The sequence below is a fragment of the Martes martes genome (genome assembly GCF_963455335.1).
Source record: "Martes martes genome assembly, chromosome: 16".
NCBI classification, from domain to species: Eukaryota; Metazoa; Chordata; class Mammalia; order Carnivora; family Mustelidae; genus Martes; species Martes martes.
Window position 1 is genome coordinate 6,178,690 of NC_137904.1, and position 13,275 is coordinate 6,191,964.

The window sequence follows — 13,275 nt, forward strand, 5'->3', positions numbered from 1 at the left end:
TATCCAAATGACTCCCAGGTCTGTGTGATCTCTGATTTATCCAGCATAGAGCTCCTGAGAATGTTCACCTCCTTAGCCTGATGAAGGTTACTCCTTTGTGTGCACAGATTAATACGCACCCACAATTAAGAAGGATCCCTCTGCCTACCTCCATCCTTTAGAGTATTCTGCTTTGCATGACCAGCTGGCTCAGGCTTCCCCAAAGGTAATTTCCATTTCCTCAATGCAACAAGACAACACAGTTACCATTGGATTTCTCATTCCAGTGCCATGATCCAGAAAGTGTTTTTAGATAGCAAACGAAGTAACCATGACTTTAACCTCTTTTTTTCTTGCCTTATGTGTCACACTCCCATGCTGTGTTTTCCAGTTTCTGAAAACAACTCTTTTATTTGGGTTATCTGGTTTTTAATAGCAGAAAGGAGTATTTTGTTCCAGTACTCTAATATGGACAAAACTTGAACGTGTGACTGTTTTAAATAATAAGAATTCTCTTCTCTACTTTTGCTTATATAATAATACATATGAACACTGATTTGTATGGAGGCTTTGTAAAATAATGTTGTGTGGAATCTTTCCTCTTCGGTTTTTCTTTTCCCTTTTTCTTTTACAGTTCTCCCACAGAAACGGCTTTTAGTCAATCATATGCTTCCTGGTACCCCATCATCATCCTGTTAAGGGTGATTATTGCTAGGTACTCTACCGACACCACATCTCGCCAGCTTAGCAGCCTAAATGATTCTTTCTCACCTAGTCATAGTCCAGTGTGATGAGCCAGGCAGACTCTCCGGGGTAAGTCAAGTATCCAGTTCTTTTCATCTGTGATGCTGAATTCACAAGCAGAAGAAAAGAGAACAAAGGGGTGATTATGCACAAGGTGTAATGATTACGCTAAAAGTGCTGTTTTTCATTTCGTCATTCAGAACTCACTTCCATGGTTGCAATCAACTCATACGGAGTCTAAAAGACACAGTCTTCCATTGTGTTCATAGGAGGCAGTGGTGTGGGTGAATAATGACTCAGTCTTTACCACAAATACTAACTCATGCACAATTTCTCTGTTATTTTATTTTATGTTATTTCTCCCTCTCTATCTCTGATTACAAGGCCCCAAATCAACCCATCATAATACGCAACTACTCTGGTGGACTTCTTTTGCTATGACTTTTACTCAAAACTTTGAGTCTATATATATATTATATATATGTATATGTATATATGTATATGTATATGTGCATATATATATATATTTAAATTGTGTTGTGCCTAAGAATTGTTTTTACTTAACAATATTTAAAACATATTTCTATAGTCATATGTATCTCTATAGAATACTAAAGACTTAAAATTTTCAATTACTTAATATCATAACTTGAGATTCTGATTTAGTAATTATAAGGTAAAGAAAACATTCAATAAAAAGGGAAAAAGAAATCAAAACACTAAACAAAGAGACATAAAAGAAAATAAAATTTTTAAAAAGCAAAAATATGCTTTCAACAGAACTGAGATTCATAGCCATGAGAGACACAGTGAAATTGTTTTCACAACTTATAAGAAATATATTAAGAACTGACATTATTATTTATAATCTCAAGGACTCCAAATTCTGCTTATTTCTTCCACTTGTATCTTCCTTTCCCCAAGTTATTTTATAGGGGTCTGTCTGATCTGTTGATCAGAGATCAACACTCTATGTCAGAAACATCCTAATAGAATCTGTATTCTTAATATTTCTAGTAATGTTCTAAAAATAAAACCAAAACAATGTACCCATAAGCATCATTAGAGAATCACAAACTTATGACAGTTCTCTGTTCACATAATATGTGCACATACATGTATACTATATACTCATATTCTTAGAAAAACAAGAATATAAAATGCATATACAAATTGAGAAATAAACCAGGAAGATAGTTTACAAAGAAGGAATTGTTCATATCCATTAAAATTGTACAGGTTTTCCTAAATTTCCAGTTGGCCTATTAGCAAATTGGAGGTTTTTTGGAATGAGTAATTATCTCCTTGGAAAGTATATATCTCTTCTAGCCTCCAAAGGTGACAGGGCCAAACCAGGGAATATCATTAGTTGAATGGTATTAACGAGTTCCGAGTTCCAAGGTTGGAAAGTGAACTATAGAGAGCTCCAGATGTGGAATTCCTGAAAAGTCAGAGAAACAAGTTCAAGAAAAGAGCAACTGGCAAGGGATGGAATGTCTTTAATGTCTTAAAATTTGTTCATTACATATATGATGTCTTTAAATATGCAGGTTTTGCTGTGCTAAAAAAAAGTTCCCTTTTATGCCTAGTGTTTTCAAAGTTTGTAATCACTGCAAAATTTGAAGTTTATAAAATGTTGGCATGGGGCCTGTGGGTGGCTTGGTAGGTTAACCATCTATCCGCCTTTGGCTCAGCTCATGATTTGGGAGTCTTGGGATGGAGCCCCATGTAGAGCTCCCTGCTCAAGCAGTCTGCTTCTCCTGCTCCTCTGCCCCTCTCCCCACTTGTGCTTTTTCTCTCTTTCTCTCAAATAAAATCTTTTTAAAAATGTTATGACATCTACCAAGATACATACACACACACACACACACACACACATATACATATTATATATATTAGCACAGTAAAACATTGCATGATACTCTAATGATAAATCATCCTTGAATATTTGGATTAGATCTTTCTTTAACGTAATGTGTTACTGTCATGTGCTTTACACAGTAAACATACTATTGAATTTATATGATTTTACTGACCTTTTCCTTTATTACAAGTTTTTGGATTACCTTTACACTGTTGGACTGATTTCATTGTATAGGCTATCTCAAATCAGTTTTCGGGTCAGGTGGGGTAAAATAATCACACATTTATGGCAACGGAAGCATAAACAGAAGAGCAACTTTCTCATGCTTCCATCAATGAGAAAATAGTTATATTTTTATATATACATAAATATACATATTTATGTAATTATGTATATATTTGTACTCATATGAGATGTTACTATCAGTATATTGAGCAGTGATTCTTTTTTTTTAAACATATTATTTATTTATTTGACAGAGATCACAAGTAGGCAGAGAGGCAGGCAGAGAGAGAGAGGGGGAAGCAGGGGGAAGCAGAGAGCCCCATGTGGGGCTTGAGTCCAAGATCCTGAGATCATGACCTGAGCCAAAGGCAGAAGCTTAACCCACTGAGCCACCCAGGCACCCCTCCAGCAATGATTCTTAACCACTCCTTAGGGCATGCCTCCCTGTATGACTCATGATCACCGAGTAAGAACAGTGAAGGCAAGGACATACAAAGTTGAGAAGAACTGGCTTCAAGGGAATTGCTCTTCAGGATTAATATTATTTATATTTTATATATATAGGGGCACCTGGGTGGCTCAGTGGGTTAAAGCCTCTGCCTTCGGCTCAGGTCACGATCCCGGGGTCCTGGGATCAAGTCCCACATCGGGCTCTCTGCTCGGTGGGGAGACTGCTTCCTCCTCTCTCTCGCTTCCTGCCTCTCTGCCTACTTGCGATCTCTCTCTGTCAAATAAACAAAATCTAAAAATAAATAAACAAACAAATAAATAAAGGGGTGCCTGGGTGGCTTCATCAGTTAAGCATCTACTCAGGCCAGGTCAAACCTGCTCAACGAGGAGTCTGCTTCTCTCTCTCTCTCTCTCTGCCCATCCCCCTGTTCATGCTCTCTCTTGCTCTCTAATAGATAAAATCTTTAAATAAATAAATAAAATAAAAGTATAAACTAAGTCATGCTTATCTGTTTTAGGGAGATCTACTAAGAGACAAAGTTCTGGATCAGTTAGTACCTGACTTGAGATTTTTTTAAAAAGATTTTATTTATTTATTTGACAGACAGAGATCACAAGTAGGCAGAGAGGCAGGCAGAGAGAGAGGAAGGGAAGCAGGCTCCCTGCCTAGCAGACAGCCCGAGGTGGGGCTCGATCCCAGGACCCTGGGATCATGAGCCGAAGGCAGAGGCTTTAACCCACTGAGCCACCCAGGCGCCCCATATCCTCTCCTATCCTACTCTATTTACTATCCCAGTCTAGTTGACACGCACCATCACACGGGTTGTGGGTCCGTATGGTGATTTGACAATGCTAAGCCTTGTGCTGTGTTCACCACAACAGTAGCAGAGCAGTTATTTTTCATTCTCATTTTATAGATGAGGAAAGAGAAACGAAAGCTCATGGCACCAGCAAGGGGCAGAGAAAGGACATCCCTCCAGGCCTTCCCAAGGCTCGGTGGAGCTGGGCCGTGGAGACAGGGAGGACTGGTCAGGCCCCCGCCACAGCAGCCAGGTCAGACCCAGGCCCTCATGGAGGAGTTAGGCGGCTGGGCTCCGTCCCCTCCTTCTCTTCCTGCTGACTCACTAGCAGGGAAAGAATGGATGCTCTTTCTTGCTCTCCATATTCCCAGGAGTTCTGAGATTTTAAAAGTTTGGTGCAGAGAAAGGAAAAACCCTCTACATTTCCCTAGTAGCTCCTTGGGTTAGGATCTGGGCGATCCCCTGACATTGTTCCTGTGAGCGAAGGGGTTTAAGGAATGTCGAAGACCTCAGGCCTGGATGGATTAATGCATAGCTCAGAAACCATTAAACTTAGGATGAGAGGTAGCCATATTCCGACTCTATTTTTTTCCCACCAAAGGATTAAGAAGAAAATCAATAGTGTTGGGAACACTGTGACTTCTTTGTAAACTTTAAAGATGTGTGCATCCGTACACTTTCCAACTGGACACATCAAAACTACATCCTTTGTGTGTGAAGTACAACTTCACAGGGAGCTTTAGTCGGGCCTCAGAGTCTACGCTCTTGGCCCTTCACACCGAGAAGGCCACGTGTGCGGCCCACTGTCTAGTTCTAGTTCATTTGAAGGAGTGCTTACCTCAGTAAGGCCTTTTATCTTCAGGTATCCACAAAGGTACGAGTTCCCCGTGTCCACATGCTGGAAGGAAAGGACACACAGTCTGGTAACAAATGGAGGAACCCGGGGCGCCTGGGTGGCTCAGTGGGTTAAGCCTCTGCCTTCGGCTCGGGTCATGATCTCGGGGTCTTGGGATCGAGTCCCGCATCGGGCTCTCTGCTTGGCAGGGAGCGTGCTTCTTCCTCTCTCTCTGCCTGCCTCTCTGCCTACCTGTGATCTCTCTGTGTCAAATAAATAAATAAAATCTTTAAAAAAAGAAAAAAAAAATGGAGGAACCCCTGGGACAAGCTGGGGATGCTGTGGAAATCCACGTGTCCTGCGGGCACAGGCCGGGTGGGCTAAGGGAGGTCTGGAGGTGGGTGCCCACCGAGCTGGGCCAGGGATCACCGGCCTTCCAGACTTTCGTGAGTCCGCCCTACCCATGGGCCTGTTCAGACCAAGCCAGCTGATCCCAGGACCCTCTCAACCTCCTCTGCTGAGTACCTTGAGACCTAAGTGCCTTTCTGGAGCAGCGAGCCCACGTACACAGGCCTCCCGCCGGTCTCAGGAGTGTATTCCTCCCCTACACTCACACTACACAATCCTGCATTAGTTCTTTTTTTTTTTAAGATTTTATTTAATTTATTTATAAATAAATAAATCTCTCTGACAGAGAGAGACACAGAGAGAGAGGGAACGCAAGCAGGGGGAGTGGGAGAGGGAGAAGCAGGCTTCCTGCTGAGCAGGGAGCCCGATGGGGTGCTCGATCCCAGGACCCCGGGATCATGACCGGAGATGAAGGTTCAGACGCTTAAGGACTGAGCCACCCACGCGCCCCTGTGCATTAGTTCTTTATGAAATGGGCAGCATATTCAGAAAAGACCTCATACGAAGACTTCTTGGGCAAACATTTCCGTTATGAACCAAAATGCTGACCCCCAGATCGGAATATATTATTGAGTGTTCACTCTGCCCATTTCATAGATGAGCGCCTGTATTTCTTGGTGAAGAGTTGGGAGGCTACAATGAACAGGGGTAACAGGCATGGGAGATGTTAAGGCTGCGTATCCACCACTTATGGGTTGCTGAGACACTGCAGGGTGCCTACCCAATAACCAATTTCCTACCTTTCCATGCTGCCAGGGCCCAGATCCTGTTCTGGCGCCCACCCTGGCCCCACAGGGCCTGGTCAGCCCTGACCCAAGGCAGACAGGTGCCCCTGTTCCCTCGTGAGTCATTAGTTAAGGGGTGAGTGACCCAACCAATCAGGTATGTGTGTCAGTCTCCTGGGGGCCTCTGGGAAAGATGCTGGCTTTTGAGGAGGCCCTCTTTCTTCCCCTGGAAGTGGCAGTACCTGCACGAGCGCCCAGGCCCTCGGCAGCCATCTAGAGACCATGAGGACAAACAGGCCGGGAAATGCCAGGGATGGCAGCGGAGAGACAGACAAGGGAATGAGGCCCCTGAATGACCAACCTGGAACCAAACCACCTCCGAGTTTCTTGTAATCAGAAGTGCTAGGTTCACTCATTCTTTAAATTATTTTGAGGTGGCTATGGTTTACTTACAGCTTAGGGCACCTGAACCGATACAATTCACCCAAACCTATACAGACTGGTCCCAAACAGGCAGATTTTCACATTTCATGATAACTTGGGCTCCCTTAAAAAGCAGACCCCTGGGGCACCTGGGTGGCTCAGTGGGTTAAGCCTCTGCCTTCTGCTCAGGTCATGATCCCAGGGTCCTGGGATCGAGCCCCACATCGGGCTCTCTGCTCAGCAGGGAGCCTGCTTCTCCCTTCCTATCTGCCTGCCTCTCTGCCTACTTGTGATTTCTCTCTCTGTCAAATAAAAAATTAATTAAAAAAAAAAAAAAAAAAAAAGCAGACCCCTGGAAAGAAAGCAAACCCAAGTACAATGCCACTGGCACGCTGAGATTTTAATGTTAAGCGAGGTCTCATTTTAAGCAACTAGGAAAGTTTTGTGGTATTTTTCAGATTTGGAGACTTAACTACTTTCGTTTACACGGTAAATCAAATACTCCAGCAATCTTTAAAAACTGTAATGAGCACAGTCAGCCAGAGGAGGTCAGCACCAAAGCAAACGGGCTTCAATGAAGCTGAAATGCTCCCACAGTTTGGACCCGGTGACAAAGGTAGCCCACGTGAAAACTGCCAAAGCACTTGAAATATCCTCATCGGCTGGCCTTGGCCTTGGATGTGATCTAAGTGGTTGATCTGCACTAACGCGGTTCAGTGAAAGACTTTATTTAAAGGACACACAGCTCTAACCTGGGGCCTTAAATTTCATGTATGCAATTCTCACTGAATTCAATACACTTTGGGGTTTCACAGCTGCTGGAAAGCTTATCAGGTGTCCAAGATACCTGCTAATAAGATTAAAAACCGAACTGGGAATTGGCTAACATTTTGCATGGATTATCACATGCTCAAGAATCAGAATTTCAGTCTGGCCTCCGTTCAACCACGTATCCCTCCCATTCTGCCCCAACTCATCTAGATGACAGTTGGTGAACTCAAACACAGTACAATGCAGAGACCTTACACCAAACGCCAGGCCAGCATCTCGATGAGAAAGATAACAAGGCAAATGTTTAGCAAGAACGTCTCACAGCACAGCTGTGTCCAACAGCTGCTCTTTCTAGTACCCGTTCCCTGTGACCCTGGCCTTCACTTTGGTCTTGGCTCCTTGCATGGCAGAGGAGAAACAGAGTAGTTACAGTAACAACGGCAACAAGGGAAACCCAGCCAGAATCTCACGAAGGTTTGGGAAACTCTCTAAACTAGAATTAAGAGGAAAGAAAGAAGGAAGGAAGGAAGAAAGAAGGGCTCCAGAAAGCCCAAGAAAAGATGTGCAACATTGTTAGTCATTAAGGAGATTCCAATCAAAACCACAATGAGACACCACTTCACACCCACTAGCAGGACTGCGATCAAAGAGACAGGCAGTAAGTTGAAAGTGTCAGCAAGGCTGTGGGAAACTGGACCCTCATGCGGGGCTGGTGGGAATGAAAACTGGGCTAGGCACTTTGGAAATCGGCGTGGCAGCTCCTCGGAGTGGTAAGCACAGAGCTGCCATCGGACCCAGCATTTCACTCCCACGAGGAATGAAGATGTGTCCACATGAAAGCTCATAAAGCAACGTTCACTCCATCGTTAAATGGTTTCCAAAGTGGAAACCACCCAAATGTTCACCGACTGCTCGAAGGCTCAACAAAATGCTGTATATCCATACAACAGATTATCATGCAATGATAAAAAGGAACAAAGCACAGCCACATCCTATGACGCGGGCGAACGTTGAGGACATGACACTCGGCAACAGAAGCTAGACACAAAAGGTCCCATAGTGTATGACTCTACATACGTGAAATGGCCAGAATAAGCAAATCTTCGGGAACGTGATGGCTAGGAGGTGAGGTTTCTCTTTGGGGGGATGAAAGGGGGCTAAAATTAGGTTGCAGTGATGCTTACCCAACTCTGAGTACTCCAAAAACTACTGACCTGAACACCTTCAGTGGGCGAGTTGCATAGGATGCGAACTGTATCTCAACAAAGCTGTTAGGAAAGAAAGCAAGCAAGCAGGAAAGAGGCTGATGTATATTCTAAAAAGGCTGAGTCCAAGAAACTGGTCCTGGCTGAAAAACCAGGGTGATGATGGGCCAATTCACAGGCCACTGATGGTCTCAGTGACGGACAAAGAACTTACCAATCCAGATGTAGGGCGGCATTCCTGGGCACGACCACAGCTCCCACCAGCAGACATCCTACTGAGGTCTGAGCCGGGCTTCTGCTCTGGGCTCCCGTGAGACCAGTCAGTCCTGCACCAACTTAATCACCACTTCTATTGGGTCACAAGGACACGGGCACCCGACAGGACGTTGGAAACAACACACCAATGACAGAAGCGGGGAGTTGCTGAAGAAGTCAAAGACCACTTCTCTTTGACACTTAGTGACCCTGCTGGTCTACCGCATCAGAAACTGTCAAAATAAACAATCGGCACAAATTCACGATCATTCCAAACACGACCCGCACCAAGGACCTCACTGCCAGAATTTTATGATGTTGCCCCCACAATAAAGAAAAAAGAGTCTTTACCTTTATACTAAATTCTCACATTTCAAGCAAAAGACAAGCGGGATCACCACGTGAGGCATATAATTATGAAGACTGAATGAATCAGTCACAACAGTTTTCCAGTTATAACAAATGCCACGGCTCACGTGAAAAAGTTAAGTTTATGGAGCAAAGATACAATTAACATGAAGAGGCAGTTTCCTCCACCGAAAAAAGATGAAACTATTGATTCCCCCAAAACAGTAAGAAAAAAGAGGTTAATGGTGCTCTACAGTTAGCAGAAAGAAAATGTATCTGCATTGTCTTTTGGGAGGGACACCCACTTGCTCAGAAGAGAGGCTGTCCAAAATTTACTATTTTTAAAGAGCCAAGGGCACATAAGGCAAAGACACATCTTAGGTTCTGTCCTCACACATGGGAGCAGTAAGGTGGCACACTAGGTCCTCAGAGTTTCTGTAAAAGGCCTTTCAAGAGGGCAGATGGGGAGGGGCTTTAGGAGGTGGGGCCTCACACTAAGGAAAAAAGGGGCAAAGGGAGGAGGAAAGTGGATCCTGAGGCAGGCAAGGGTAGCTACACAGGAAGGGTTTTTGCGGGGAAAGGAGAGAAAAAGGAGTATGGACTACTGTTGATCTCTGCCTGGAGAAAAGAATGTCAAGTGTGTTCCTATTTGCGTGAGAGGGGTGAGGTGCAGAAAAGGGCCAGAGTAGGTAAAGCTGTCGCTCCAAAGCCACCAGGGGCTGGCACCAGGCATTTAGAAATCCAGGTCAAATTGAGGGGGGGCGGGGGGAGGTGTACATGGACAGCAAGGAAATACCGTGTGAGAGATAATACGGGGTGAGTTCGATTTCCCAGCACACGGCTATCAGAGACCAGGAGGAAGCCCTGGTTGTGTAGATAAAAGAACACAGAAAGAGGGTCCCCTGGAGCCGAGGAGGAGGAAGATGAAGGTATGGGTTGGGGAAGCAAGCCGGGGAGACTGGGAGGGGACTGGAGGTGGCCAAAGAATGGAGGCAGGGAGCATGAGAAGCCTAGAGCGGGAGGCCTGGGGCTGGGGGCAGCTGGGTGCCTGGGCCAGGAAGAGACTGGGACAGCTGTGGGGGGAGGGAGGCCAGGAGGCAAGATCCCCACAGACTTGGAGGAGCTCCACTCAGCAGCACCCAGGATGTGAGTGCCTGGTCTCGAGGGAGTCATTACCAGAGGCTAGGAATCAGTTGTGGGCTGGGGGGCGCTCAGGGCTCAGGGGCTAATGGAGGGAGTGTGCGCCAGGTCGCCAGGTCCGAGGGGACTAACTAGGCTCTCCCAAGGAAGAAATCCTGGGAGGAGGGCCCCAGGGTTTGAGGATCCCTGGAACTTAGGAAAGGGGAGGGGAGGAGGACTGTCTCAGGTCTGAGATAATTTGACATGGGCCCAGCCACGGGTAGGGTCCCCAGTCAGGAGAAACCAATGGAGGGCTCTTCAGCGTCTGAGAGGGACTGGAGGAGGGGGCGCTGATCTCCGGACGAAAGGTCCTGGGGAGGAAGGACTCAGGTCTGAGGGTGGCCAGTCACGGGGCGGGGGGGGCCCTTCCTGATCCCAGGCAGGCCGGTCACCGGCTTCGAGTCTGGGACAGTGTTCAGGGTCTGCCAGGAGCTGCTCCCGACAGGCTCCGGTGTGAGGGGCAGGTCAGGGCTGGGGCTTGGAGAGTGTGAGACACCAGCTGGGCAGGTCCCGGGCGGTGAAGCGCCTGGTGCAGGAGGCCCTGCGGGGAGGGCCTGGTCCGCGGCTGCGGGCTCGAGAAGCCGGGGGCGGACACTGCCCGTGAGCGCCGCGAGGAGGCCCGCGGGCCCGGCTCGGCGCTCACCTGCAGCACCACCTCTACGTCCTACGAGTTCCCCTTGCTCTTCTGGCGGCCGCGGAACTTGGAGCTGCTGTAGAGCGGGCTGCTGGGTGTTGATGGGCACCGGCCGGCGGGTGGCGCGGGGCGGGGAGTGGGGGGGACACAGTGTGGACCGGCATCGCGGGGTCTTCCGGAGCCAGGGCTGGGGGGAGGGGGAAAGGAACGGCCGCCGCCACGCGGGAGCCGAGGCGGGTGGCAGGGAGGGAGGGGCCGGGGCGCGCACGCGCGGGGTTGGGCCGGAGGGGGGACCACCCGCTCGCTGCCTGCGGACCAAGCGCTCCAGCGGACACCGGGACCCGGGGACCTGCGAGCAGGGCCCCCCCCCCCCCCCCCCCGCGTCCTGAGCTGAGTCCTCCTCCCCACTTGCCTTCGCACACACACCACCCTTTCGATTGGCTCAGGCGCACCGGGCGGGGAGGGAACAGGCTCACGCGGCGCTTCCACCCATTAGCTGGCGGAGAAATCACGTAGGGGGGTGCGCGAGAGGCCCTCTGGGACTTGTAGTCTTCTTCCCCAGGCACAGCATGGAGGGGGCGGGGCAAGGTGGGTTAGTGATACTGATTGACTGGGGGTGTGTGCAGGAGGCGAGCAGGAGCGACAGCTCGCGCTGGTGTCAGGCGGAAGATGGCGGTGTCCAGGGGAGGCAGAGGACTCTGGGGAGGTTGTGAGAGGTTTCCGTACAACCCCAGCCTGCGGCTTTGGGAATCCCTTCGTTCAGTTTCCTGCTCTCAGGTTTCCCGCCGGTTGTCCCCCAGGCTCTCGGGGGCGATGTGGAGGAGCTGCCTCCAGCTGCGGCGCCGGGAGCCTCCTCCTGAACCGGCCCGGGCTGCCCTCACCACCTCCGCCAGCCGGAGCCAAACCCACTGACCCCTGATCGGGCCTACGCGCCCCCAACAGGTGAGGGAGGCCAGGGCACGTTCTCTTTGGGCCAGGGCCCGAGGCGGGCTAAGGTGGGCTGAGGGATTAGGCTGTGTAGGGCGGGGTCACCGAGGCAGGGCTCAGGCTCCTGAGGTTACTCAGTTCACCGGGATCCTGCCAGGGATTGGGAAAGATAGAAGGCCAGGCAAGGGCACGCATCGCCTCACTGCGTGAGACAGTAGTTGCCATTTGGCACGTGCAGTTTTTCTCAAAGCTTATGGGTTTCTTTTCCAATAAGGAAAGCAAATAGCGTTCTTGTTCTCAGACAGGGTAATTTGGGTTCTTAGATCAGGACTACACCAAGGTCACAGAGCAGACTCACAGGTTTGTGGAGGGCATCGGTCAGCCTGACCTTTTTCTGTGTACCCATGGCTGGGCATCCTGGAACCGGGGCATTCAGTGGGTCTTCAGTCTTCTATCCTGGACAGTTTCTCTGCAGGTTCCCTGGCCCTCGGTCCCACTGTCCTATCACAGTCCCTGGCATTTCTCCTAAGGAGTTGATCCTGGTGCCTCCTTTCTTTCCTGACTGATAAGGCCTAGAAGAAAGTAGTAACACTTTCACTGATTCTGGGAAGAGGTTTTAGGGTAAGAGTGGGAATGACTCCCTTAAATGAGTGCAGAGTAGTAACACTCTTTAGTTAATTTTTCTGTGCTGAGAGCTGGAGGCATGGTGGTCTTCAAGGTAGGTGAGGTCCTACCTAATGAGCACTGTCATTATAGTCATTATAGCTCACTGCAGGTTATAATAGTCTGATTAAACAACAATGTATGATATGCTGTGATAAGGGAAATACAAAGAAACTGTGACAACATAAAGAAGCACCTACTCTCCTCTTGGGGGTTTTGAGGGTCTGGAAAGGATCTTGGATGAAAGGACATTTCAGCTGAGTCTTTTTTTAAAACCATTTTATTTATTTATTTGACAGAGACATAGCAAGAGAGGGAATGCAAGCAGGGCGTGTTCGAGAGGGAGAAGCAGGCTCCCCGCTGAGCAGGGAGCCCGATGCAGGACCTGACCCCAGGTCAGATGGTGACCTGAGCCGAAGGCAGATGCTCAGTGGCTGAGCCACCCAGCCGCCCCTCAGCTGAGTCTTGACAGGTAAGTTGGAGTTCAGTGGAGAGGAGGAGGAAGAGTGTTGGGTGGACAGAACAAGTTCAGAGGTGACAGCAGGGTGTGAGGGACCATGCTGTGACATTATTTACTTTAGAAAATCTAGAACTCTACAGATAGTTTGACATTGTGGCAGAAGTACAGACCTGGGGTCTAATGCTGGCTGGAGGTACAGCGCGATCTTGGGTGCTGGACCGCTTCCTTTGGGCCTCATTTTCCTCTGTGGGTTGAAGGACCAGGTTGCCTATGAGGGTCCTGTTAAGTTTCATCATTTTATATACATGGGGGAGAGAGCTGGATGCAGCAAGGAGCTGGCATTTCCCCTGTGGTGGTCCAAGTTGAAGGGCATGAAAGTG

At 48.2% G+C, this 13,275-nt stretch overlaps 1 long non-coding RNA gene across 1 annotated transcript; it reads right to left on the minus strand.

Moving 5' to 3' along the window:
* Positions 1-334: 334 nt before the first annotated feature.
* LOC308357761 lies at positions 335-11,225 on the minus strand. Its single transcript, XR_013968242.1, has 4 exons — positions 10,855-11,225; positions 8,644-8,917; positions 4,901-4,960; positions 335-827 (listed from the first exon to the last, which is right to left on the minus strand). It is a non-coding gene; the product is annotated as an uncharacterized lncRNA (long non-coding RNA).
* Between the last annotated feature and the right edge of the window lie 2,050 nt (positions 11,226-13,275).